The following is a 27,809-nucleotide window of genomic DNA, read 5'->3' on the forward strand; positions in this document are numbered from 1 at the left end:
TAATAATTAACTAATTTTCATAAAAAAGATCCTTACAATGGTAGAATTGTTATGCATTGCTAAAATTCCACATAAGCACCACCATTATTCATCAGTTTTCGTAAACGGTTGGGGATGTTTGCGACACGGTACTCCAGTGGTACGTTGGCAATTCATCAGGAACTTTTGGTTTTGTGCGATAAACTTCCTCTTTCGCCTATCTCCAGAGGAAGAGATTACAGGGCGTTAGATCAGACTCCTTGCTGGCTATTCGAGAGGCCACGATGGGTATCAAGCGTCCTGGAAAATGGGTATCAAGCCACTGACAAGACGTGCGAAGTGAGGCGGAGCCCCATCTTGCATAAATATTAGGTCGTTGTAGTTGTCCCACGTGAATACATAACCATGAATTTAATCTTCAATCATAGCAAGGCATCGTTGATTTATTGTGCCCTGAATGGCGTATGGACCCACAACTTTCGTGAATTTTATGTTGCATCACACTGTAACCTTTGGACGATGTTGGATTTTTTCAACAACCACCCTTGAATCCTCTCCCGGTCAATAATAACAATTGTGCCGGTTAACAAACCTCCAGTATAAAACTCGGCTTCATCTAACCACAAGGTGTTACCGAAAAGATCGGACCAGTCTTCATCCAAGCAAGCATCGTCTCCCCATACTTCAACTGATGAGCACAGTCTTCCGCAATAATTCCAGACATAATGTGGTTTCCATGCACGCAAGTTCAACTTTTCTTTCAGAACAGTTTGGATTGTGTGTCGCGTTAAACGATTTTCGTGAGATGCCTGTCTTTGTGATCTGTAAGGATTTCGAGTGAACATTTTCTGAACCACTTGCACACTTTCCTCCAGCTTGGATGTTGAGACAGAGTCTCCTACTATCTGCTACTGAACCTGTCTCTATTAGCTTCTATTAGCTATTAATAATTCCTTATGGTCTTTACATCTATCGAGGCTTGAGGTTCCTTCACACTTCACTATCACATCTGTACTCGTACCACGGACTGCCGTACTTTGTACCAGGATCCAGCTAAGCCCACTCACGTATGGCTAGATGTTGCGCCATGGTTTGCCACTGCTAGCTGCAACGACATAATGTGGATATCATGTAATAACTTCTACCATTGTAAGGGAATAAATGCTTTATATTTCATAAAAATTGGTCAAGTATTGTAAAGTTATACGCAATTTTCAACAGGGAGTTAATTCCCGAGTGAGGCAATAGGCATGTTAGGAATTATTCCTTCTCTCGTTTCAAATAATTTTGTGCGGATGAGCGAACGAAGGAAGGTGCCGAAGTAAAAGGAAAGACTGAAGGTGATTCTCCTAGATGGACATCACAGTTATAGAGATGCAACAGAGGAATTCAGCTGCAGATACACAGGTTGCCTATCACTCAGTGGGAAAATTGGTACAGCGATTTAAGAAGACCAGTAGCGTGTATAGCAAACAGCGTAGTGGAAGACTGTGGACTGGTACAGGTGAGACGTCATCAACCAGTGTGTTAGCGGCTGTTTGCAAGAGCCCAAAGAAGAAAGAGCATCAACATCTGTCGATAGAATCACTGGCGAAAATCCTAGAGGATGAGGGGGACTGCTTCCCCAATAATCCGATTTGAAATGCATTTTGGGGGATGATTTGTGTCCGACTGCCACTTCATCTACATCGTCTGATATATAATATACAACAGGCTCACCTCAGAAAGCAGATTCATCTAGTGTAATATGAGTTTCATCTCCCTCTTCCAGATCTGCCCGCCTCCCAACGTGGAAGACAACTCCTCTCCCCTGATAATCCAGAGTATTGTTTTTCAACTTCATAAACATTTTGAACATCGCTTTTGAAAAAAAAAATATGAGAACGGTTTTAGCCGTCCCCTCAATGTTGAAGACAGATTTGCGCCGATAGATGAAACACAGCATAAGCCAATTGTGTGTGTGTGTCGCATTCTGCACACGAAGAAGTGGATTTCATACAGGATTTAAATGTATCAATACCTAATGATGATAACCCTGACCATTACCTATGCTACATTTCTATGAAAGGGTACGCGGGCAATGAGAACCCTGCTTTTGCATCAACCATTTTGTTCAGTGACGATGTGTTATTTTACATTAAATGGGGAAGTTAAGAAAAAATGAAAATATTGGAACGGTACAAATCTTAATTGGGCAGGATTTTTGGTAATATATAGAGAGGATAAAACCATGATGTGATATAGGATTTACAGATAGAGAGATTAATCAGATCATTTTTCATCGAATGTACTCCTATCGCGGAGAGTTACAACCATCTTAAAGAAGACGAGCTCCTGAATATTTTAAATGAAGCTGGCAATTTCCCCACAATCTTTCAACAGGACCGTGTTCCTCTACACTACGGATTACCTGTTCATAAGAGGTTGGATGTCCAGTTTACTGACACATGGATTGGTTGCCATGTGCCCGTATGACTCCAGAACTGTAACAATAGATTTCTACATTTGGAGTCGTTTAAAGGTAGGGTCGTTTGCATGCAGAATATCCAAAATCTTTTTTTTTTTAAAAAAAAAAAAAAGCATTGTGCACTAGGTAGAGAGGATTATACCAGAAGTACTGCCAAAGGTTGAAAAACTGGAAATGTCGTTACACATATATTGATGTTGAACGTGTGCACATTGGATATATACTATAAATTTCTATGTAACTTAACTTTTACCTTATCATATATATATATATATATATATATATATATATATATATATATATATATATATATATATATATGTATGTATGTATGTATATATATATATATATTAAGAATCGAACCCAAAGAGCTATGTATATACCTGAGGTCCAAATTAACACTGGATAAAATATTACTTGTGGTACTTGATCGTATTTTACAATGAGCAATATGATACACGGTGGACAACATCGTGTCCGTGGGTTTTCTCAGGGTACTGCTGTTTCTTCCTACATTCTCATTCCACCAATTGCCTTTGTCGTGGGAGACCCGGGTTCAATTCCCGGCGGGAGCTGATGTGGTTCGGATTCCACGTTGATCGGGTCCACGTCTCATATAGCCTCGCTGCTAAAAGGGACGCTAAACTACGATCAATCAATCAATCATTCTACCAATTATTCCATCATCATTCTCTTGCCATAATCATCCGTCTCCCTTAGCCTCAATGACATAATCATGGGACATTAAACTGAACGATTTCATTTCATTTTCATATATATTTTCTAGTTTAGTTTTGAGTAAAATCTTATCAACCTTTATATGTACACACACACACACACACACACACACACACACATTATATATATATATATATATATATATATATATATATATATATATATATATATATATATATATATATACACCAAAGTTAAGGAGGAAAACCATCTAACTGGTAAACCAAGAGTAACTGAAATGAAGCGAGCAATACATTTGGGTCCTGGAACTCTTAAGCTTTGCTGAGTTCCATAAACGACTCTTTAACTACTGTATAGTTGTATTTTTAAAACAAAAGTTTCAGAAGCTTTTGTCGTCCAAGCCCTGAATAGTGGATTTTTAAACCAAAATCTTCTGGTCCAGAGTAAAAAGTTCCTACTGGATCTCTGTGTTACAAAGAAGAAGGTTTATATAAACTGGTTATTGAGTTTCTCTTTCTAGTGCAGTGATTACCAATTTATAACGAACTACGGGCTAAGAAAAAAATAAAAACTATACTCGTGGCCCATTGTTTTATCTTTTATATCCCTTCCCAGAAGCGACGGTTGCTGAATGTGCGTAAGTCATAAATTTTCTAAACAATTTTCATATTTTTGGTGTTCTACTTTTTGTTTTATGTGACTGGAATAATTAGAATAAGTTACGAATGTTTGAAAGTAAATACATGGAATTAATTTCCATAAAAGTCGGTCCATTACCAATGACCTTATATTGCAGAATGTGCTTGGTATTCGAAAGCTTAAAGAAAATGCTTTCATAGTAAAAAGACAAGTTTCGATTCAGGTATATTAAGGTGGCCAACGCTTCATGTTTGTATGAGGTTAAAAACTGAATAATTCATACACTTTCATTTTAGTTTGAGGGCCGGGCTCATCCCACGGGTCGCCATTTGACCATCCCTGTTTTAATGTGTTATGATCAATATACTGTATTATCTACAGTGACACCAGTCAGCAAATAAAAAAAAAGATAATTGAGAGTTTTCGAGTGATTTAAAGTTTTTGCATGTGGTATGTTTGGTCCTGGGTTTGATTCTCTGTGAGAACTTGTATTTTAATTAGGCCATATATTTCAATCCTGCATAGTGTAAGTATGTGATCTAAGCATAAACACAAAGGAATCTGGATATTTACAGCAATGAGTTCAACGACATAATACTTGAAAATGAAGCGAAAGGACGCCAAACTCGAATCTCATACAAACCGTGGGACGTAAAACTTAAAATATTTCATTTCATTTTTCGAATCTCATACAGGACAAGTCCGGACAGATCGCGCGGTAGAAGTGTTTGCGCAGGGGCCAGAAGGGAAGAAAGGGGTGTTGAGTTGCAGCGAACGCAGAATTGGCAATTTTGCAAATAGAATTGTCAGTTAAATTCATGTGTCGATAGAAGCTGTTCGCTGAGAAATGTTTTACCTTTTGCGTGGATGGTGCAAAGTAACATTTTCCCAAACGTTCGGCATAAATTCATAGGAAGGTGTGTCAAATAATTAAGAAGTGATGCATGTTTGAGTTAATTCATTGTTGAAACTAGCGTTGTACGTAGTTTACCGCCAGTCTGGAAAATTCCACCCAAGCTATGTGGGTTCGTTATCCCCTACCAATACAGAATAGTTAGCGCAATCACGAAATAGGAGTGATCGCGCAGACATTCATTGAATGCAATAATAGGATAGATCACACATGCGGTATAAGTTACATGTTGTCCGTGAACGTCATACTTAGCCTCCTGCAGCAACCTTCGGCCCCGTGAAACTTTCAGTTATTTCTTGGAATGTAGCCCCTATATATGAGGGATGAACTCAAGTCAGCGCCCAAAAAAATCATCTCGGCTGTCCCTGTTTTAGTGCTCTGGTACGGGATTAAAGTAAATGTCTGTTTCAATGCAGTTTTATCCGTTAAGTAAATGTCTATTTCTAGGTTGTTTGATATTTTGGTAGCGCAGTTTATAATTATGTTTCCATAGTGCGGACATTATCTAATGTATCGCACAGTAGCATACAAATGTTTGCTGTCAGTTGTATCATGTTTCTAATTTTTTTAATATATTTTCTTCATCATACCAGGTTGTTTCTGTAGTATTACGAACATTCGCGATTTCACTTACCCATGCGCGCGATCTTCCCTACCTCTGTAGGAAAGATCGCGAAAAATAGGAATTTTAAAAAATGGCCACTACTAAGAGCACAATCATTTTTAACAATGATTGCAGGTCTGGTATTATGAACAGATACTCAACTACACACTATATCATTCTTAACAATAATGCTTCAATAGTGTTTTTTTTTTTTTTTTTTTTTGCAAGTTTGTTGGACTGTACGTGAACTATCCTTACTTTACTCACTTTTCTATGTATGTAGAGTGGGTCAACGCTGTATGTATGTTTCTTCGTAATATGTAGACTCTTGTCATTTTTTTCAGCCTAGCAATTAATCATTTATCACTTACGTATTTGCACTCTTCCTCGTCTGAATTAGGACAAAACCACATAATACAAAACTAAAAATTATATTGTAAAATCTATAAAATCCAACTGCACAATTTTCTTTTGAAAAACTAAATCAAAATAATTAGCAAAATAAAAACCTTTATTTATTTTCATTAACAGAGTCATCAAAGTAACTGTCTGTATTTTAGTTTCTGTGTATTGAATTTTGTAGCCTCAAGTCCATCTGTGTGTTCTGTTTCTTCTTCGTAACAGAGGGTGAATATCGGGAAAATTCTTCAAACAAAAGTAGAGACGGATTTATTTATTTCTCAATCTTCCGAATTGTCAAAACCCACATTCAGTGTAAATACTGCATAAAACTGATAAATAAGTAATAACATTTGATAAGAAAAAGAAATATCAAGACAAAAATTTACTTCATAGATATAATGTTCACATTGGGAAGAAAGTATTCTTATACTGAAAGTAATGTATTTTGTACTACAGTGGATAGCCATATTTAACTTTCTGGTCTACAGTCGTACCATAATCAATCACCAAAACTTTTGAGCTCGTTACGAAACCAAAAGCTCATTACTCAATAGGTGCAATGCATCACAAGAATTGCTTCCCTACTTTTCCTGCTTTTCGTGTTGGGAACATATTTGTCCAAATGTCGTTATCGAGTTCATTTAAGCAGCACTTAATTCTTCTAAACTGAAATTGGTATTTTTTTTTTCTAAAAATGAAACACAAACAAACAAACAAAAAAGTTTAACAATAAGGCTTCTACTTCTCATCGTTTTCTCCCCTTTGCCCCTCGTTTCCTCTCAATCTCAATTTTCTTCCTTCGAAGATCAGACTCAATACCACAAAATCTGATTCCAAAAACCCATTATGTCGTTTCTGCTTTCTTCAAGCTTCTAACAGATAACAATTTCTCGTCTCTCGACAGAATTTCTGCAATAGATATTTCCAACATAATTCCGTACACCTGTTTCTATACAACACATTTTTTCCCCTTACTATCTACCCAAAGAAAAAAAAACTGGAACACTAAAGAAACAAAGAGAAACCTTCACCTCCTTATGTGGACATATTTCGTTTTATTAACATACAGGGTTTCATCAATGTCGTTTGTATCACCTAAATTGCGAATGGGTTCGGAGCTTATTCTCATTTATTAGTGGGTATATATATGTGGGACTACACCCGTGGAAGTGTAGTCGGTAACGAGTCTACCTTGCAACTGCATGGTTCAGTTTCAATACCCGGTGGAGTGTGATCAATGACGACCCTAGAAGAGGCCTCCATCTCGGTGACGACGCCTGTACTCATCCTTTTCGGTATACACAAATACACATTTTCTTTGCCCCTCTGTTTTCTTACAAGAAATTCAAGTTGGCGTCGTCGCTGGGCGGGATTTATTCCCGTTCTATCCTCGTACTGACTCAGAGCCAATGATGATTTTAGGGGATGGCCAGAGGAATTTCCAATTGGAGCTAAGAACTTCATCGGAGCATATCTCGTATCATCCTCAATGTGGATTCCTAGTAATTTTGTAATATTACTTTTCACCCCAGTGTATTTAAATCCCCCCTTGAGAAAATATTCTAAAATCATCAATGCTCAGGGCTTCAACCATCTTTTGTAAAAATGAATACTGGGGAAAATCTGGGAGTAAAGATGCTTGAAACGTGGCTCTCACTAGATCTATTTAATCTCCTCAGCACTGAAGTAAAAAAAAAGTGTAATTAAAATAAACTAATAAAATGACCCCTACAACTGCACTTAATACCAGTAGCTTGAATACACACAAAACTCTATAGACATCAAACGTACAAAACTCTTGAAAATGTATGATGCGACGAGGGACAGTGTGCGTTGATTCAACTACTTTTTTTTTAATGGACAGTGCAAGACGGCTGAAATTAATATAAAGACATAATAATAATAATAATACCGTAATAATATACAAAGACATTAATATGGTTAATATGATGAATGCAAACTAAATTCACGAAAATTTACTAGGCTTTGCTACTGAGGCGTATTATACAGATTATCTGATAAACCATACAGGAAGATCGTAACGTGTTACTTTTGAGGTAATTTTACAATGTGGCATAATGTTCTTCTGAAAATGAACGTAATGCATATTCTCAGCTTCTTGTTTCACGCTTGCTTAATTTCCTTCTCGAAACTAACCACTTGGGAGATCCTGTATGCGTAATGGAAGTTAAAAGAAAGAAAAAGAGCTTAGGCACCAAACTTCTCCCATGCGTTTCGTGAACTTGTGCATGCAAGCGGCGAAATGTGTAGGCAGAGCTGACCTTCCTGACTTAACAGCTATCTCATGTTCTTTCACAGAAATCTAGTTACTTCAGCACAATAAGCTACAATATAGCCCGGAAATCCTCAATAACAGTATGTATATTAATCCATAATAATAAAACAATTTATTTTATTATCCTCCCTATGAGGTGTATAAAGTGACAACTTGAAGCGTAGCAAATTCGTTTTCTTACTTCTCGTACGGTAAGAATTATCCTTAAAAAAGAAAGAAAACTTTGTGACGGGATAATAAACAGAAAATGTGTGTAATTACACATTTCAGGCTTCCTGTCGCAAATCAAATCGGCTATTTCCAAAGAATGAGCAGCGCAATGAGGTTCAAGAGGAATGGAAGAAACAATATACGAGAGATTTGTCGCATGGAATGCCATTAAATACACAGTTTGCTTTACAACAGGAGAAGGACATGTGATACCTTCAAGTGACTTGTAATGAAATAATTGTTAGCAAATGGGACAATACTCGATTGCAGTGATGAGCAAATGCAAGACCAAGACAAGTGGTCTTGGTCTTGGTCTTGATCTTGGTCTTGCATCGGGATTCCTTGTCTTGGTCTTGCATGCACGACTCTTGCATAAATTGCAAGACCAAGACTGTTGCGCTCATCACTACTCGATTGGCGTTGAGAAGACCAAGCAACCACCACAAACTTAGCGTCCATGATCGGAGATCGAACATAAACTTTCACATCACAGGTGAATCTTCTACCGCTAAGCCACTAACTCTTGTTGCATGAGAAGAAAGAAGAAACGAAAACGAAATGAATTTTTAATGTTAATGTTCCATGGTTATGCACTTTACGCAAAAGGAGACGGACTACAGGGTTTTCATAAAGTCTGGACGGATTTAATTTGCTTATAATTTTCATAAAAATGCTCATAATGAAATCAAATAAAGTGCAAACGGTAGCGGAAGGATTAAATTTTTAGTTGGCAACACTGTTAGATAAGCGGCAACTCTGAACACGTTGAGAGAGGGAGAGGGAGGGCAAGGATCAGTTTCTTCCAATACTGGTGTGTCGAAAGTTCACCAAAGAGTTCAAAAAGCCGGCACCGACTGAGAGTGCAATCCGAAAGTGGCATGCTAAGTTCTTGGAGACAGGAAGCGTCCTGGATCGTCCTCGAAGTGGGAGGCCGCCAACATCGCCTGCAACAGTGAGCAGGGTAAGGGAAAGCATCATCAACAGCCCACAGAAGTCGATTCCTAGACGGTCCATGGAACTCGCAATTCCATGTGTGGCGGTGAATGAACTGAGCTGGTGCAGATTACAGGTAAAAATTTAATCTTTCCGCTACCGTTTGCACTTTGTTTGATTTCAATATGAGCATTTTTATGTAAATTATAAGCGAATTAAATCCGTCCAGACTTTATGAAAACCCTGTATTAAAGTGAATGATTATGAAAGAATTGGTGAAATTAAAATTTGAGAAGAAACAATAGAACACGGATTAAACCTATGGATATAATGTTGTCCACCACGAACTCATACATCCTTGGATCGAACCAGGGATCTTTTGCACCAGAGGAGAGCGTTTTAGCACTGACCTGAGCTTCCTCGTAGCTATGTAGATAGCGTACGGGCTTTTGGCGCGGGAGGCCCGGGTTCGATTTCCGCCAGGATCTCATGGGGTTTGGAATCACGTTAAACTGTGGAGCCACGTCCCATATATACTCGTTGCTGAAAGGGACACTAAACTCAACTCAAAACAAATCTACCACTGACTCACAGTGCCTCCCGGTCTGTTTTATATTTCAAACAACGCAAATATACGACTATACAGTATAAAATCAATTATCGTTAATCACAGCTTTATTTTATCTCTGTTGCCCGAGAAACTAATCTTCAGACGTTAATCGCGCAATACGAGTATAAGCAGCAGTTAAGGAGCTATATGCTTTAAAATAATATACTATTTCGCTCATAGCAGCTGTTCCATAAAGAATAATAACGTCCATACGCCACTTCAAATTGAGTGAACAATATAGTATACCTTGTTGCTTGACAATCCTAGACAAAAAAGAAGAAGTGTTTTACATAGTAGACATATAACATTTTATTTCAGTCACGTGTTAATCTACATAAAGTAAAAGAATGCACAAATATGTTATGTAGAGTTCATGACTAGGGATTAAGCTTAAACTAAAACTTCGTGCACTCTTGCAAAACTATTCACTTTGATTTAAATAAATCGCGTGACTACTTAAACTCTGCCCAACTCTATGCATTTTAATAAACATGAAAGTTCGAAATGTATTTAAATCATACTTTTTACTCCATTTTTGTTCTTCATACTACTATTGTTTACATGAGATGAGTGCATTATATAGTCTATTATTGAATTTATGCACTTCAGACATTCACATTTCGCTGTGGTTGTGTCGAAATCAACCTTGTCACTAAACAATGAAATGAAGTTTATCGTTTTACGTCACACACTTATGCTTGTTGGGCTAAAGGAGACGGATGATGAAAGCGACTAATTATGAAATAATTGGTGGAATGAGAATGTGGAAGGAAATTTTAAAGCCTCGAGAAAGCTCACATACAGGTGATGTCCACCACAAACTCACGTGGTCGGGGATCGAACCAGGAATTCCTTGCATCAGAGATGAGGGCTCTATCACTCATCAACCGTATTCCTAACCTTGTTGCTAGATTCACAGCAAAAAGACAACAAAATACTTAGGAAAGTATGTTATATTTCGCATATTGGTCAAATTTTCTTTCAAAGCATTTGTTGCTTTTTTTCTAAACATAGAGGAATTCTCATTTCTGAACAGTTTGACTGAGTTTTTATTTTAAAGATCAATTATTTGATACAATCTGTATCTTATAGACTTTTACCATAATATACCCATGATTTTTACAGATAGATGTAAAGATTATCAAAAAATTGGACATGGGTCCTACAAGGTAGAATCGTTTTACATCATATCATAATATTGGACTAAATATGAGACATGACTCAAAAGAGAACAGTAACTAATGTTGAACCCAGCGTAACTAGCTTACTAAAGATACAGTATATGTTCAGTTCCCACCATACTGCATGAAAGCAGTTCGGATGTGGGCGGTGTTAATCTGTTTTTTATCATTTTGAAAAACTCCAGAAGGTTTCTCTCATTTCCGTGTCAACCAGTGGCTGAGATTACTCGTAATACTTAACAGAAAAAAAAATCTCCCCTTGATACCAAGAGAACAAGAAAATTTAATAGTACATACAATTACAAGTACTACTATGCTGTTAATAACGTTGTAAGCAATATTTTAGAATTAGATAGGTTGGATATTCATTTTCTAGTTATATGTTGCCACTTCGTTCTTATCCTAGTTCGTATAAAACTAGAATAGAAGAGATACTGGCCCTTCATTACTCTCAAGAGATATGCCTATGCATTGTCAACTATTTTAACTCATTGAGATTTTGTTACTGTTAAAACATCTTTTACTAGTATAATCAAATCGCGAGTGCTATTAGTTTTGAGCACAAAAATTGTACTTTTTACGTGAACTCTGCAATTATTACTCTATTGGCAGAAAACGAATTGAACCAAAGAGAGAGAGATAATCTGGCAGTAGCGCAAACCTGACAATTGCAGAAATCTGGAAGCTATTCAAGATTCTAGTTGGCGAATTTATTTGTTAATGAGCTTTGACAGGCAATGCATAATAATAACAATAATAAAAATGATTGTGCATCTCCAGACTTATTCATCAGATTTGAAACGTATTCCAACAATAAATTAACGCTCTTTCATTTTAGCATCCACTTTGTTTCAAAAAGAAATGCCGTCAACAGTAGAAAATTCAAAATTGATTATGATAATGCATCAAAGAAGACAGGTGTGCTGGAATATAATTTGTGAGTAAGGAGGGAGGAAAATGGTTTAAAACTTCATCGTTTTGGGAGTAATATGCATACTGCAGAATTGCAAAAAGTCATCTACCTACCAACCAGGCGGCTAGGTTTCGATACCCGTAGTTAGAATATATAGTTTCATTCTATCTGCGTTTCAACGCGGCTCAGGGCTCGCACAGTCTCAACTAAGGTTTCATAAGACTTTATAAGATTTCTACTAAAAGAAAACGTGATTATGAAGACGAATGTTTTTCTTTTCTTGAGTTTGAAATTCCGGAAGTTTTCTTGTTAATTCTGTTTCCATATTTATTCTATTTGGTTAATTTTAAGTTCTTTCATGTCACGGTGGTAGAGCGCTTATCTAAAAAGCAAAAGGTCTCTCGTTCGATCCCAGTCTATGTGAGTTTCTAGTGGACAATATTGTCTTAATGAGTTTTCTCCTGATCCATCAATTTCTTCTTTCATTCTCATTCCTTCAGTTTCATAATCATTCACTTTCATTCATTTTCTTTCAGCCTGCAGGAAATCTCATTTCATTTCCGTTCCTTCGTTATGTCTAAAAAATATTTTCTTTAATGAATTTATTAACGCTCTTTAATAACATTCAGTGTTGGTATCCTGTATTATTTCTACTTAAGTACGGCTGCCATTTCCAAATGACTAACGTGTTACGCCTTTACACTTGGAGTAGTGACACAGAGAAACAGAGTGAACCAAAGAGAGGAGCGAGGAAGGCGGTACAGATTTAAAGGTTTGGCACTGTACTACTAATCACGGATCCACGAAAGGTTTATGTGCAAAACCATTTAGTCCGCCATCGACATTCACGTTTACATATCGCCACTGTATTTGCCAACGTTAAGTTGTTCGGTCTATTCATCTAGTTTACTCAGGGGTGTACCTACGGAGCAAACAAATGAGGACCCGGCCTTCCCAAGTACTTCCTGATCCCCCAAGGGATTTCGACTGTTAAGTGTTTATTTAACCATGTTAAATAATGCAAATGACGAATGCTTATAATAGAACAAATATAAGTGCCCATTTTAAACACGGCAAGAATAAGGTTTAAGTGAATATAATACCAGAAATTTGAATATTATAAGAGTTCTCTCTCTTTTTTGTTTTGTTTTAGAAGCGGAATTATAGAAAACGTTGCTACACATGCTTACTCATTTTTGGTTATTTGTTTATACGAAGCGCGTTCGGAAAGTAACCTCCGATTGGTCACTGTGCGTGAAGTGCTACCATCCTTGCACAGACGTGCACGGTAGATCAGTCTGTATCCAGCCGTGGTAGAGTGATCACTAGTTCCAGTTTCGTAGCGTTTCAAAATGTGTGCGGCAACAGAAAACCACGCCAAGTGCGAGGTGCGAGCTTTTATACATTTTCTTACAGCAAAACAATATTCGGCAGCAGCCATTCATCGGGAACTTTGCGCCGCATATGTACCAAGTGTGGTGAGTGAAGGAGTTGTTCGTGAATGAGTTCGTTCATTTTAAAGTGGACAAACATTCATGACGAAGAGAGATGTAGCAGATCATCAGTGGTCACTAATGAACTCGTTCAGAAAATTGATGGAAAAAGTTCATGAAAATCGACGTTTCACAATCTCAGAAAATACGGCTTGGATCTCAGCGTTTTGGTGATGATGAGGAGCTGATGGATGTGACCACAGTCTAGCTCAAGGCACAGGCGCGAGATTTCTATGCTGATGGAATTTCTAAGCTAGTGCAGAGATATGATAAGTGCTTGCATGTTTATGGAAACTATGTTGAAAAATAGATTTTAAAAAAAAGTAGTTTTCAGATGTATATAAATTCTCCTTATTTACTTTGGTGTTTCTTTTTTAACAAGTCGGATGTTACTTTTCCGAACGGCCCTCGTATATTGAATTTCAAAAATCTAACGTAGCCGGAAACACACATTAAACATTTTCTGAATAAAAAAAAATGATACTGGAAATTATCTTCTTTAGGAGTAGAAGTTTTGAAAAGACTGTAACACGTTTTCGATTAACTGCAATTAGAAGTTTATGTATCAAACTTCTTTTCTCCAACTTAAACAAATACACATATAAAATTTTCTGTAGAAAGAATCATAAATTTGAATATTATAGAAATTGTTCCCTTTCCTCATTAGAAGCTGAATTGTCGAAACATGCATTCTCTTATTTTTAATAGATAGTTTAAATATCGGATTCTATTTCTTTAACTTAAGTGAATCCTCACATTTGGCAGTTCCATAATAAAGATTCCACATTTGTAAGATATAAATTTCCCTTTTTCCCTATTTAAGAGTGGAATTTTCGAAAAACGCTGAAGCACAAGTTCAGTTACTTTTAATGGAAAGCTTGTATGGCAAGTTTTAACTTTCTAATATGAGATTCTTCATTCTTGGGAAAAAGATTTAACCCGTTTTAACCTCCTTTAGGATACGTATTTTTAAAAATCCTTTATTTTCATTTTTTTTATGGTAAGAGAGTTCCATGTCCAAATTTTATGTTTATAGCTATATTAGTATTTTAGTATTTTACTTCAATACATAGCGGTGAGGTAAATTGCAGATGAGACAGATAACAAAGAAGTTAAATAAATTCTTTCCGGTTTCCTTTAGTTACACAGTAATTAAAATACTAATCAAATTTCCTAAGAATTAATAAATGAAACTTCCTGACGCAACAGCCTTGAAAGACTATGACACCCAAATGATTCACGTTGAACTGGTGATGAGTGGCAGTGCATCCGTTCCCAAGTAACATTATTTCTGGCTTTCTGGATCGAAGTTCACTACCTCTTAATTCAGGGAGTTCCCCAATTGATTCAAGATGCTGGGTCAGTATCAGACAATTTTAGTGGTCATAAGGAGAACAGAACCAGAGACCACGCACATCAAGTTAGCGTACGCTAGCAATGCGGTTAAACTGGAGCTAAATAATAATAATAATAATAATAATAATAATAATAATAATAATAATAATAATAATAATAATAAATTAAATATTTACTTTATTTTTTAATGTTTTCACAGATGATAAATTTTGATGACTATGGTAACAAGAAAAGAGTTGAAAAAATTAAGAACACAGTACATAACAAATCTGCTTAAATCTCGTGTAGGGTTTAGAATAGAGCCTATGGGACGTAAGTTTTTTTTTATTCTTTTAAACATGCGTGTGTAAAATTTGTTCTTTGTGAGAAATTATCTATATAAAAGTAACGTAATATGTCTATATAAAAGGTCACAAATGAAATACATTACACGAAAGCAGAATCACTGTACTAAAGGGGGAGGACTTGAGCCGAGTCAACTCGCTGTCTACACTGTTGATACTGATTTATCACCAACTTTATTGCCCTCATTTACCTAACTGGATACACAATATACAATAATATAGTAAGCTAATAAAATAGCTACTTTGTGTATCTATTTTATTAGCTTACTATATTATTGTATAACTGTCTGAGAGTGATCTTATTTTTTCTTCGATTTTTCTCTATTTTTACCATTTTTGCTTTCGAGGGACGATAGAATGGTGGTGGTAAAAATAAACAATCGAATTCGTGATTTCAGTTAATTTACAAGTATCATTGCCTTCTACGTGTCGAAAAACGGATTTTTGGATGTCGATCCGCCTGTTCGTCCTTCTGTCCATTCGGCCCGATGTGAAAATGTTCATTCGCCTAGAGGCCATACCGCTTAACCTACCGAGAACAAATTTAAAACACATTTTTTAAAAAAGATATTATGTTTTTTAATTTTTTTCCTACCCATAAAGGTAAGGGTAATTTACTGAAGGGTAAAAATTACAATTTGCGATTTTCTCAGAAACAGTTCTAAAAGATTTCATTCATATATTTAATAAACCAATATACTAGTCATTTTTCTATGAAAAAATCAAGAAGTGATAGTTTATTCTTCAGGCTTGAGTTTTCCGGACGATTTTCTCAAAAACGACCCAGCAATTTTGTTCATGTTTCATTAATAGATGTTATATTAATAGCCTAACAATATGGTATAACACGTTTACACTGTGAAAGTTCACACGGAATAACATATTCTTGGAATTTTTTTAAAAAAAGCTTTTCTTTACATGTCATTGATAGCTCTACAATGTTGCATAAATCGCTTGTCACTAAAATGTTTACAAAGGTAGTTTCCTTTTTATTATTAATATTACGTATTACATCCTCAAATATGACTCTTGCGATTTTGTTGACATCTCAAAAACAGAAGTTTTATTAATAACCTTGATATATGATAGCCCCTTATCATTAAAAGGTCCCCAAACTGTAGTTTACTTTCAAGGCTGAGTTTTCTTCAAACGATTTTTTTTTTCCGAAAACATAATTTTGTTCGCATTTCATAACTAAATATTTCAGTAAAAACTGCAGCATAATACGATTTAGTTTAAGAAATTAGAGCGAGAAAGTTCAGTACGGGGGACCATACCTTTATTTACAGATACAGATAAAACGGGCTTCCTAAAATATTATTTCTTTTTCTGTGAATGGTTTATTGGCACATTTCCTACAACCTCTGATTGTAATTTTGCTTAGTGCCAAAACATACGTTTCAACTGCAAATAATAATAATAATAATAATAATAATAATAATAATAATAATAATAATAATAATAATAATAATAATAATAATAATACAGTGAAACCTCTCTAAAGCGGACAGTTGTGGGGAATCAAATATTGTCCGCTATAGAGAGGTGTCCGCCTTCAAGAGGTTTCAGTATTTTGTTATGTAAATTAGTGAGCAAAGTAATATACAATTAGAAAAAAATATTTTTGCATGAATCACGTATTTACGAATATTACCTGCTTTACCCTCTGTCATCCAATATTCTATGTTCGAGGCATAACATGGAAATAAGATGTTATAGTTCTCTGCACTTTACACTTATCAGTACTTCATTCGTTTTCAGTATGGCGCTTTAATTTGTAGGGTAATTGCAGTCCTGAAGTGTCCTTTTTGAGACAATATATATACCTGAGGGCAACAAATACTAAACTTATCTTCTGGTTGGTTAGAGACTCCAACGGGACAGTAGCATAACGTGTCATCCCTAACGACGGGCAACTGTCAATCACTTTTGTGTCTAAAACAGCTTGGGTGTGGGAGTGGGATGCAAGCAAAGGACATAAGAGTGTTGTTAAACAGAGACGCTTCATCTAGGATGCTGAGCAGACAGTTGAGGAGGCAAAACGTTGTCACAATGCTTCCTTGGTGACACATGTATGAATTACTAAAAATGCATTTTTACTACACTTTTCAACTTATTTCTAGAGAAAGTGTCCGTAATACGGAGGTAAATAATACGTATAAAAGAGAGAAAAGACTGTCCGTGTTCGTACTAGAGAGTGTCCGCTTTAGAGAGGTTTGCCAATATGTTTTTTCCTATTACAGTGTTTGGGGATTCCAAAATGTGTCCGTTAAGGGAGGTGTCCGCTTTATAGAGATGTCCGTTAGTAGAGGTTTCACTGTAATAATAATAATAATAATAATAATAATAATAATAATAATAATAATAATAATAATAATAATAATAATTACAGAGATTTGTAATCAGCAGAAGCATTGTAATCAAATGTGAAATACACAAACAAAATCTATTTATAGAAGTGTTTTCTCTCCAGAAGTGCATTGAGAGTTTCCCCATGGGAATCGAAAATATGTTCTTCAATTCCAGCAATAGCCACGCTGACGGTCAGAGAACCTGTTTCCAGGTACATGTAGATGCGAATAACGCGCAAAGATAATTCTCAACTTTAAAGATGCTAATGAATCTCTACCATCATTGAATTAGAAGTTGCAAGTCTTCCAGAACTTTTGATATAGAGACTTGGGAAGGAATATTTTCACATTAAACACCCACAATGAACTCAAAAGAAGATCAATAAAACTTTTGAAACTCACAAAGTTCAACAGCGTTTGCAGTAATGGTGACAAAGTAGACAATGGAGGCTGACTCTGTAACTTATTTGTGATATATTCAGTTCAGTGAGTAATGTCATTCAACTAGTATATATAGGTATTTGAATTAATACAACTGTTAATTGGTTTAACAAAGTTTCTATCAAATTATGTTAGCACTGCAAACCACAAAATGGAAATTACAGTTATATGATATATTCAAAGGTACAATGTATAGCAATTTAGTCGACTATTTCAGTGCAGCGACATTTTTCCAAATTCCACAATGTCCAACAATCTCTAGTTTTCTCTATGTATGAGAAAGAGAGAACAAATAAATCGCCTTTATATTTAGCACATAGTCGTGTGCTCAACCGCCATCCCAATATTGATACATCAATGAAAAAAGAGAATATTTTAACGTTAAAACGTGGTCAGATGACTAAGAGCATATTTGTTTATCCGCAAGTCAAGATTAATATGATTTAACTGAAGAAGATCCTTAAATTAAATTCGTACATCAAAAATAAGCTAGGCTAAAACTAAGATAAACTTCATGCAGTGGGGCGAGTAGGGATGTTCCGAATTCTGGAATAATTTGGAATTAAAAATTTTCATTTCGGGATCGAAATTAAAAAAAAAAAAAGATAGTCATTCCGGAATCCCGAAATCTTGACATGTCATAATCTCGGAACTTCATCCCGAAATTTTCGGAGGCCAGGATTCCGGAATCTCGTATTTTAGTCCGTTAGTTTGGAATCTAGAAATTTAGAAAAATTGGTACTCTGGAATCTTGGAATCCCAAACTTCGGGATTTCGAGAAACTATGGAACTCCTAAGTTACAGGATTTTCACAACCTCCGGAATTATGGACATTCCAAAACCCAAATTGATATCGCAATCCCGAACGCCTCTATCTGTCTAGATAGATTAAGGTTTATCTTCGCGTACTCTATATTTTGTCTACTGACTACTGACAACTGAGCTGCTAAAATTAAAAAAAAAAAGCATGTGGAGTGAAGGTTACTGTTGAATGTGTAACAGGGCAAAGTATTGTTTCTACGTCTTATTTTTTTCTCTCTTAAAGTTTTTGAATGTTTTCCACCTTTGCGTTTCCGAAATTATTGAAAACTCAATCAAGGCAATCAATTTGAATTTTCTTATGTAAGCGTAAACTATAACATTCTCCTTTGCACTGACGGTCACAGTGACTCAGAAATACAAAAGAAATTAAGGAAGGAAATATTGTAACGTAAAACAAGCTTTAAGTATAAACTTTTGATCTCTAGACGAAAGCAAAGAGAAATATTGACAATATTACAATAAATGTCATTAAGGGTTTGTCAGTTTAACCCTCTTGTGCTTTGAGCTGCTATATCCGTAAACTGAAAGATTTTTTTAAAAACAGAATGTTCAGGAAAAAAAACAACTTATTCTTTAATTCATCCAAAACTGGGACATTTATGGGTCTCAATATTTATTTTCGGAACCGGGACGCAGATGTTGATTCTGGTACGATTCTGGAAATTCTGGGACGTGTAGCAACCCTACTCAAAACACACCTATAAGTTGTGATTTACGTACAAAGTTGTGATTTTGATACATACCTGGAAGTTGTGATTTTTATATATATAACACATAAATTTACGGACTTTTCCTAAAGTAAATTGATAATTACTTATTGTTTGGTCAGTAGTGAATATAAAATATTGGTGTCTCAAATGAAATTTTGAAAAATCTTACTTAAGTAACAAGCATTCTTTTTTAAGTTTTGTTCATCAGTAAATCTCCTTACCTCAGGAAATAAAAAATAAAACCAAATTTAAAACAGTTAAGAAGTCCCTAGAAAAACTAAATTTACAATTTGGTTCAAATCCATTAAACGTTGGTTTCTTAGTTACGGCTCTACACAAGAAAAATGGACGGATAGGAAAGCGCGTGCACATATTGATTTCTCTCCTTTTTTGGCTCCTGAAGGATCACGAAATGTGTAAATACGTCTATTAATTTCAAATTAATATCATTCGTCATTATAAGACTTTCTTCACACCAAAAACTAAAACTGAATGCACACTATTTATTCACGATGCAACAGTATATAGAAGATTTTGCCATTTAAATTGTTCAATATGAGGGAAGTTTTCAACTTGCCGCGGAAATTCAAAACTTGGCTCTGTTTGAATAAAAATATTCCATTCCAGAGTCTATTTTTGTCGAAGCGGATTGCAATAACAAATGTTCCATAAAATCAACGCCTAATATTTTTTTTCTTTTATTTCTTAACCTTCCTTGGTGAATTAAATTTGAGATCCACTCAATTGAGAAAGAACTATATACTCGTTTTAAATGATCAAAATTAAATAATAATAATAATAATAATAATAATAATAATAATAATAATAATAATAATAATAATAATAATAATAATAATAATAATAATAATAATAATAACACAAGACACTGTGAACTGCAAGTTTTACACGGAAGCTTGTCACTCGTACATTGTCAGTACGATGTCTGTATAGACGTGAACGCAATGTCCGGTGCAGATCTCAATTATGTTCAAAACTTTATGCATGCATAATTCTCTTACGTTCTAATAAGCCAGGTCATGACAGTAGACACTAAAATGTACACGTTTCTACTCAGCATGCATACGGAGCCAAATGTAAATTAAAAATATAACTATATAAAACTAGCAAATCATAGTCGCATTCTTTAAGGCACCTGTAACACGGCAACACTATACCTAAATAATATTTATCAAAGACAGTTACCTTAACATTTTACATATAACAGTAACCGTTTATGATACAGCCAGAGAATATTCAACACAGAATCAGTCTTATAGGTATAATAATAATAATAAATAATAATAATAATAATAATAATAATAATAATAATAATAATAATAATAATAATAATAATAATAATAAATATTTTCCTAAAGACCACTACATGAGTCCAAGCAACGGAAAAAAATATTATGCCCAGCCCATGCCTAAATATTATGTAGGATTTGAGAAGCTAGAGTTAAAGAGAAATTACTGAACTTCCTTAAAAAAATACAATGAAAAAAAGTCATGCTCGTGTCCTAGAACTTGTTCAATACCATCAACGCACATTTATGTATAAATGGTTCCATAAGTTTATGTGTTTCTTAGCTTCATTTACTTTTGGGAGCTGTGGCTTTTCGGTGATTATTCCTCTAAGGCACATGCTATTCAACAGTTTATTCTAATCCCGGCAATTAAAAGCTAAGTTCGCCACCTAAAATTTGGCTGAGGTCAACCAAACCGCTTAGAGGATGCAAAACCGAAATGCAGTTTTCCTAAAACAATGGTATCCATTAACGCTCACTTCAAGTATATATGTTGGGCTGTACACTCTTTGTGAGCCCAATGTTAAATGAGAATGCAACGTTCCCATTTACCTAAAGCTATAATTTAAGTGAATGAAGTTACTTTCTTTTACGTTAACACATCGGTGGCAAGCCACCATTTTAAACAGTAACAAAATTGTTCAATTTTCCAAGCTCTTTCGAACGAGGTATCACTCGATCTATGTTCCTATTTGAAAATTTCACGTACACCCCCACCCAAAATATGGGGCGGAGGAACCTCATTTTTAGGCCCCTCTGTATTGTACATTGGCTCTTAACAATTTTCTTATTTGATGTATAGTTCGCGAGATATTGGCTTGGCTTGTAGCACTTATTTTGACCCACCCTGTATATATATATATATATATATATATAAATAATTCTGAGCGATTAAGGCAAATATCGTTTTATAATGACGCTTATTACTACTAACACTTACTTCCAGCGGGTGTATTATTCACATCCGCGAAAAAGAAATAAAAGTTAGTTATACATGTCTTAATAATTTTTACATCATCAAATTTGATTCAACATATGAAAGAACAAAATTTACTTTTATCTGTGTAATTTTGTCACATTGTAAGACATCACTTCTAAATGCAATTGAAATCCACATTCCATAATCCTGCATTCACGTTCACTAATGAATAAATTATACATTCATGTGTTTTGCTAACTGCAAATGTCAAGGGTACGTATTGGAAAAGATGTAAGTTTCTTCACTCAAGTCTCTTCTTAAAAATGGAGAAAAACAATGTCTAAGGTTACTGAGTTTCCGTGGATACTACGTTCATGACGACAAACTCTAGCAAACGAGCAACATAAATAACAGTAATTACATAACAAATAATTTTGAATATAACCAAAAACTTGCTAGAATGAAAAATATTGGTTCAAAGCCGCGTGCCATAGCAAATTATAGTTTACAAATGTCAAGGACAAAAAAGAAAAGAAGTTTCCAAAGATAAGTATTGTTACACATGAGTACTTTGTTTATTATTCATTGAGCCACTTCGTTTACTTTATCCTTTTTCCTACCTACAATAGACGCCTACGCACAATATTAACAGGTGATAAATAATTTTAGTATTTTTCTTAACTTCGGTTTTCATCGAAAATTTTTCTTATCAGTGTAAATAATACTATTAATAACAAGAAAGAATAAATATATCGAGTATGACGTAATTCGTTACTCGACGTAAATGTCAGGACTTTTAAACTACCGTGTAGTTAGAAGAAAGATGTGTATTGAATCTGGTGTGTAAATTGCAAACCGTACTTGAGGCACTAACTTTTCAATCAATGACAGTAAGAGAAGAAAATAAAAGAAATATACCGAATCTGGCGGAAACACTGAAACAATATTTTGTAGGGTGGCTCTGTGCAACAAATGCTACAAAAATAGTCGTTTTTCTAATGCCTACTTGACTACAGTAGCCTCCATGCTACTTAACAATCATATCCGCAACAATACAGTGTGAGCACAGAAACAGCACCTGATTTTAAAGTGCCATATAATTAACACTTAATTGAATATTTACATGAAATTTTGTACAGAGCTCAGTAAATTCAAAGTATTTTTCCATGTATCTTTTCAGAATCCTAGTTCTAACCAGAACAGCTAGAGGGCAGTAACATTGAAAATGGCGTTCACCCTACAGCAACGAAGCTGGTGCGTTTTACAATTTGCAAAACAAGTAGTTTTGTGATAGTGCAGCGTGATTTCAAACGAAAATTTGATGCTGATCCACCCACACACAAATCCATTGTGAAGTGGCATAGAACCTTTATTGAGACGGGGTGCATTTGTGACCAAAGAAAAGGACATTCAGGGCGACGTCCAGTCTCCGAGGAAACTGGAGCGCGTAAGAGCAGCCTTCGTACACAGACCACAGAATTCTACACGTAAAGCTAGCAGAGAGTTGCAGATGCCACAAGCAACAGTAAGCAAGATCTTACCCAAGCGTTTGCGGTCTTACCCGTACCGACTGCAGTTGGTTCAGAAGTTATACCCACAAGACAAGGTAAAGCACCGTGAGTTCTGTGAGACTGCAAAATTTCATGGAGGACGACGAAAACTTTCTGACGAAGAGCATTTTCAGGGATGAGGCGACATTTCACTTAAGTGGAAAGGCGAATAGACACAATGTAAGGATATGGGGAACTCAGTATTCTCATGCAACTGTAAATGTGGAACGTGACCCACCGAAAATCAATGTTTTTTGTGCAGTATCAGAGCGTCGGGTGCACGGTCCGTTCTTCTTTCAGGAACAAACAATTACAGGTGAAAGTTACTTAGCATTGCTACGTAACTGGTTGATTCCGCAACTTAGTAATGCAGAGATAGACGACTTCGTTCTACAACAAGATGGAGCGCCGACACACTGGCATCGTGCCGTATGCAGGTTTCTAAACGAGAACCTCCCAAACCGATGGATAGGGCGCTCTGGAGTCAATGAACAAGTTCTTTGCAAGTGGCCTCCAAGATCACCTGACCTCACTGTTTGTGACTTCTTTCTGTCAGATTTGTGAAGGACAAAGTGTATGCACATTCACTACCCGCAACTTTGAACCATCTCCAAGAACGCATCAGTGATGCTGTCAACTCCATCACACCGGATATGCTTCATAACGTGTGGTTGGAGCTAGATTACCGCCTCGATATTTCCCGGTTACAGGTGGCGCGTACACTGAGTGTTTGTGATTTCAATAATTGCTACAAAAACTTTTAGAGTTTGTGTATCACTGTTCAAAATTTCAGTAAAATATTCCTTCGAATATTAAATTTACACTAATTTGAAACCTGAGACTGTTTCTGTGCTCACCCTGTATAATTATTCCAGCTAATCAGTACAATTTGTAGCAAGTTTAATTGTTTTGTAGAGCTTTAAAGGTGAAACACAAAATGTAGTTTAATAAAAACGTAGGCTATATTACCCTAGAAAATGTCTTTTGTTCCCGCAGGAATAATTTTGTAAATATGGAACTTTGACGTGTGATTCACATATAAGGACAGCGCTAAACGATTTTTTTAAATATTAATTTGGGTCGTGAAATAAAGTGCAAACTAAATTTATTTTGTATACTTAATTTACAGATGCATTAATCGTTCGAAAAATAATTAAGCCAGTCAATTTAAAATATGCACTACTTTATATAATGTATGGGTATCATTATTGACTTAAAGCATACATACAACAAGGAAAGCTTTGATATTATAAAATTATAACAAGATGAAGATTAAAATTTCTATCTTTATCGTTGTCAATCTGCAATACGTCTTCTATGTTGGATTTAATCGAAAAACAGCAACAAAGACTATTAAAGTATCCCTACAATGCAACAACACAATTAAATTGTGACGTGTAATACCACAGTGACAACCACGCCACCATTTTCATGAGCTCCGTAAATAACGTTCTTCCTGTGGTGTGGTTGGCAAAACAAAGCATGGGACAAACTGCAATGAGTTGATCACCCACTGCGAAGAAATGGCAATGAGGCGTATGACCTAAATTGAAAGACAGTGGCATCTATCTCTATTACAACAAACTGCTTTTCCAATGATCATGTGTTCCATGGTCCCCCTGTGACTGTATGCAGGTTACGCTTCATGACCTGTTCAGTGGTTTGAGAGGCTGCAACGGCAAAAAAAAATGGGAAGCATGGGGCGTTAAACTCATCTAGTTTGTATATAATCATGTAATGTGGATTATCCAATACGCTGCACTTTGTTGAGGATACATCGAAATAATCTGCTTCATTCAAATCTATGGTTTTAGCAGCTTTTGGACTGTTTCGGTTGAAATCGAATGATATATGGAAGATTCGTCGTAATACATGTCATTGTTGTTTCAATATATCATCTACATACAACCACTCTACCGGTGTGTATGTGTGTTGACTTCGTGAATATCACAACAAAAGGGGCAAAATGAAGTTTCTATAAGGCTGCAAACTACAACAATCTCCTATGTGCAAAGAAAGCTCAAAAATCTATTGAGTTTTCTTACAGACGACACGAAGGGAATAATTACATGAAATGATACGCGACAAGAGAATGCATAAACAATTGTACACAAAACAGTTCCGACGCCTGTTTATACCAAAAGGCAATGACAGTATTTCTCTGCATAATGTTTTCTGAACCTAAACTAAAGCACCAACGAAATAGAGGCTTATTTTTAAGTGTAACCCTAAATACTTCCAAAAAAGAAGCTCAGAGCTTACTACTTTAGTATGGACCTTGTGAAGTGCTATTAAACTGCATTTAAATATTTAAAGTGTCTAGTGGGTAATCACCTATACAACGCACTTTCTCTATAACTGGGTACATATACAGTCCTTGTTAAAAGTCTGACAAGTAAACCTTACGTTTGGGTGAATCGAGTTGCTGACTGAGACACATATGAGAAAGAAGTACTAAATGTGGTCAGTATTTCAGTGAAGTTTTAGGTGCGAAGCTCCAGGGGTTTAGGAGATACAGCTACCAGAACATCACATGGAAGTACAGAATAGTCTTCATACAGTTGGAAGTAAAAACTCTGTAAGACCTCTTGTAACGACAAAAGATGAATAACAAATATATGGGTACATATTAGGACTAGGGGGAAGTCATATAGTAAGGGTATACCTGACGGCGGCCATCTTGAAATCCGCCATTTTGAATTAAGGTTAAGTTTTTAAAATAGGAATAGGGTCATGTGATACATGATTTAAGGCGCAAATTTAATCAGAAGAACAATGGTGACGTTAATTTTGATTTACGCGCAATTGGTAAAAAGTTACAGGGAAATGAAATATTGTTGCTGCATATGTATTAGTCCTTTACCCCACCTTGTAAATTTTGTGTTAATGATAATAATTAAATAAAAAGCAGATGGATAAATATTAGGTCTATGGTAAGAGTTGCCTTGATGGCGACCATGTTCAAATCCGCCATTTTGAATCAGACAAAAGTTTTAAACAAAACGCATAACAGTGACACCTTATTAATAGCAATTTTTACCATAAATCCAACGGTATAACCATTTTTGCTGTATCATTAACCAGCACTTGTTATCGCATAAACAAGTTGCTAATTTAAGGAAAAATGACCAAAGTGGAATTGAGTCATAATTGAACTTGGGTCTTTCTTCCAGAAAAGTCCTCAATTAGTACAATCAATATGTAGTTCAGAAAAGAGTGCATGACTTGCACAAATGCTCTGCTCACAGTGAGCACACCTGACAAAGGCAATCCAGTTACACTTAACACATTTGTCGTTAACAATTCCGTCAAAGCAGTAGTCGTAAGGAGCGATCCATTTAATTTTGTGCTGGTTAATGATAAAGCAAAAATGGTTATACCGTTGGAGTTATGGTAAAATTTGCTATTAATAAGGTGTCACTGTTATGCGTTTTGTTTAAAACTTTTGTCTGATTCAAAATGGCGGATTTGAACGTGGCCGCCATCAAGGCAACTCTTACCATAGACCTAATATTTATCCATCTGCTTTTTATTTAATTATTATCATTAACACAAAATTTACAAGGTGGGGTAAAGGACTAATACATATGCAGCAACAATATTTCATTTCCCTGTAACTTTTTACCAATTGCGCGTAAATCAAAATTAACGTCACCATTGTTCTTCTGATTAAATTTGCGCCTTAAATCATGTATCACATGACCCTATTCCTATTTTAAAAACTTAACCTTAATTCAAAATGGCGGATTTCAAGATGGCCGCCGTCAGGTATACCCTTACTATATGACTTCCCCCTAGTCCTAATATGTACCCATATATTTGTTATTCATCTTTTGTCGTTACAAGAGGTCTTACAGAGCTTTTACCTCCAACTGTATGAAGACTATTCTGTACTTTCATGTGATGTTCTGGTAGCTGTATCTCCTAAACCCCTGGAGCTTCGCACCTAAAACTTCACTGAAATACTGACCACATTTAGTACTACTTTTTCATATGTGTCTCAGTCAGCAACTCGATTCACCCAAACGTAAGGTTTACTTGTGAGCACACTACTGATTTTTTAGAATTAAAAAAAAGACGTATCCATACCAATATCATCATTGCTTCTATAAAGAAATGATTTTCACTGAGACATATGGTCGTGTCTGTACTGAGACTAATTTATTGAGAATGTTTGGGTTCAATAAAATACCGTCCTTCAGCATTGATAAGAGCTTTACAAATTCCAGGCATTTGGTACATTAATTTTACCAACTTTTGCCAAATTATACGACTTGCTTTGGTCGTATAATAGCTCTGAAGACCTTTCCAAAAACCTTCAGTATTCGTTGGCATATTTACGGACATCATGTATGGTCCATCTTACAAGAGATCGATGGGCAACAAATCATGTAACAGTGGCGAGTACTCCATTTGTTGGTGTTGTAAGCGTCTTCTTTGAACTGCAGATAACTATTGCATAGCTTGGAAGAATGTTTTGGATGATGATTCTTTTGTAGTGCACAATTACTGTCCCAAATCCTTGTTCGTGATGGAATACCATGTCTTACTAAAATGCTGTGAAACACGTTCTTGTTAATTGTTCCATTAATTCGAACTAACTTGTTAACTTGGTAGTCTGTAAAGCATCTCTAAACAATGACACTACCCTTTCTGTGTCTTGCTGTAGG

General features: G+C 35.5%; 1 protein-coding gene across 2 annotated transcripts in view; it reads right to left on the minus strand.

Moving 5' to 3' along the window:
- Nucleotides 1-27,809, minus strand: part of LOC145688337 (protein O-linked-mannose beta-1,2-N-acetylglucosaminyltransferase 1-like) — a 312,951-nt gene that overhangs the window by 65,353 nt on the left and 219,789 nt on the right. The window lies entirely within an intron of this gene.

The sequence above is a fragment of the Thermobia domestica genome, chromosome 6, assembly GCF_964235325.1.
Source record: "Thermobia domestica chromosome 6, izTheDome1.hap1.1, whole genome shotgun sequence".
In the NCBI taxonomy this organism is placed as follows: domain Eukaryota; kingdom Metazoa; phylum Arthropoda; class Insecta; order Zygentoma; family Lepismatidae; genus Thermobia; species Thermobia domestica.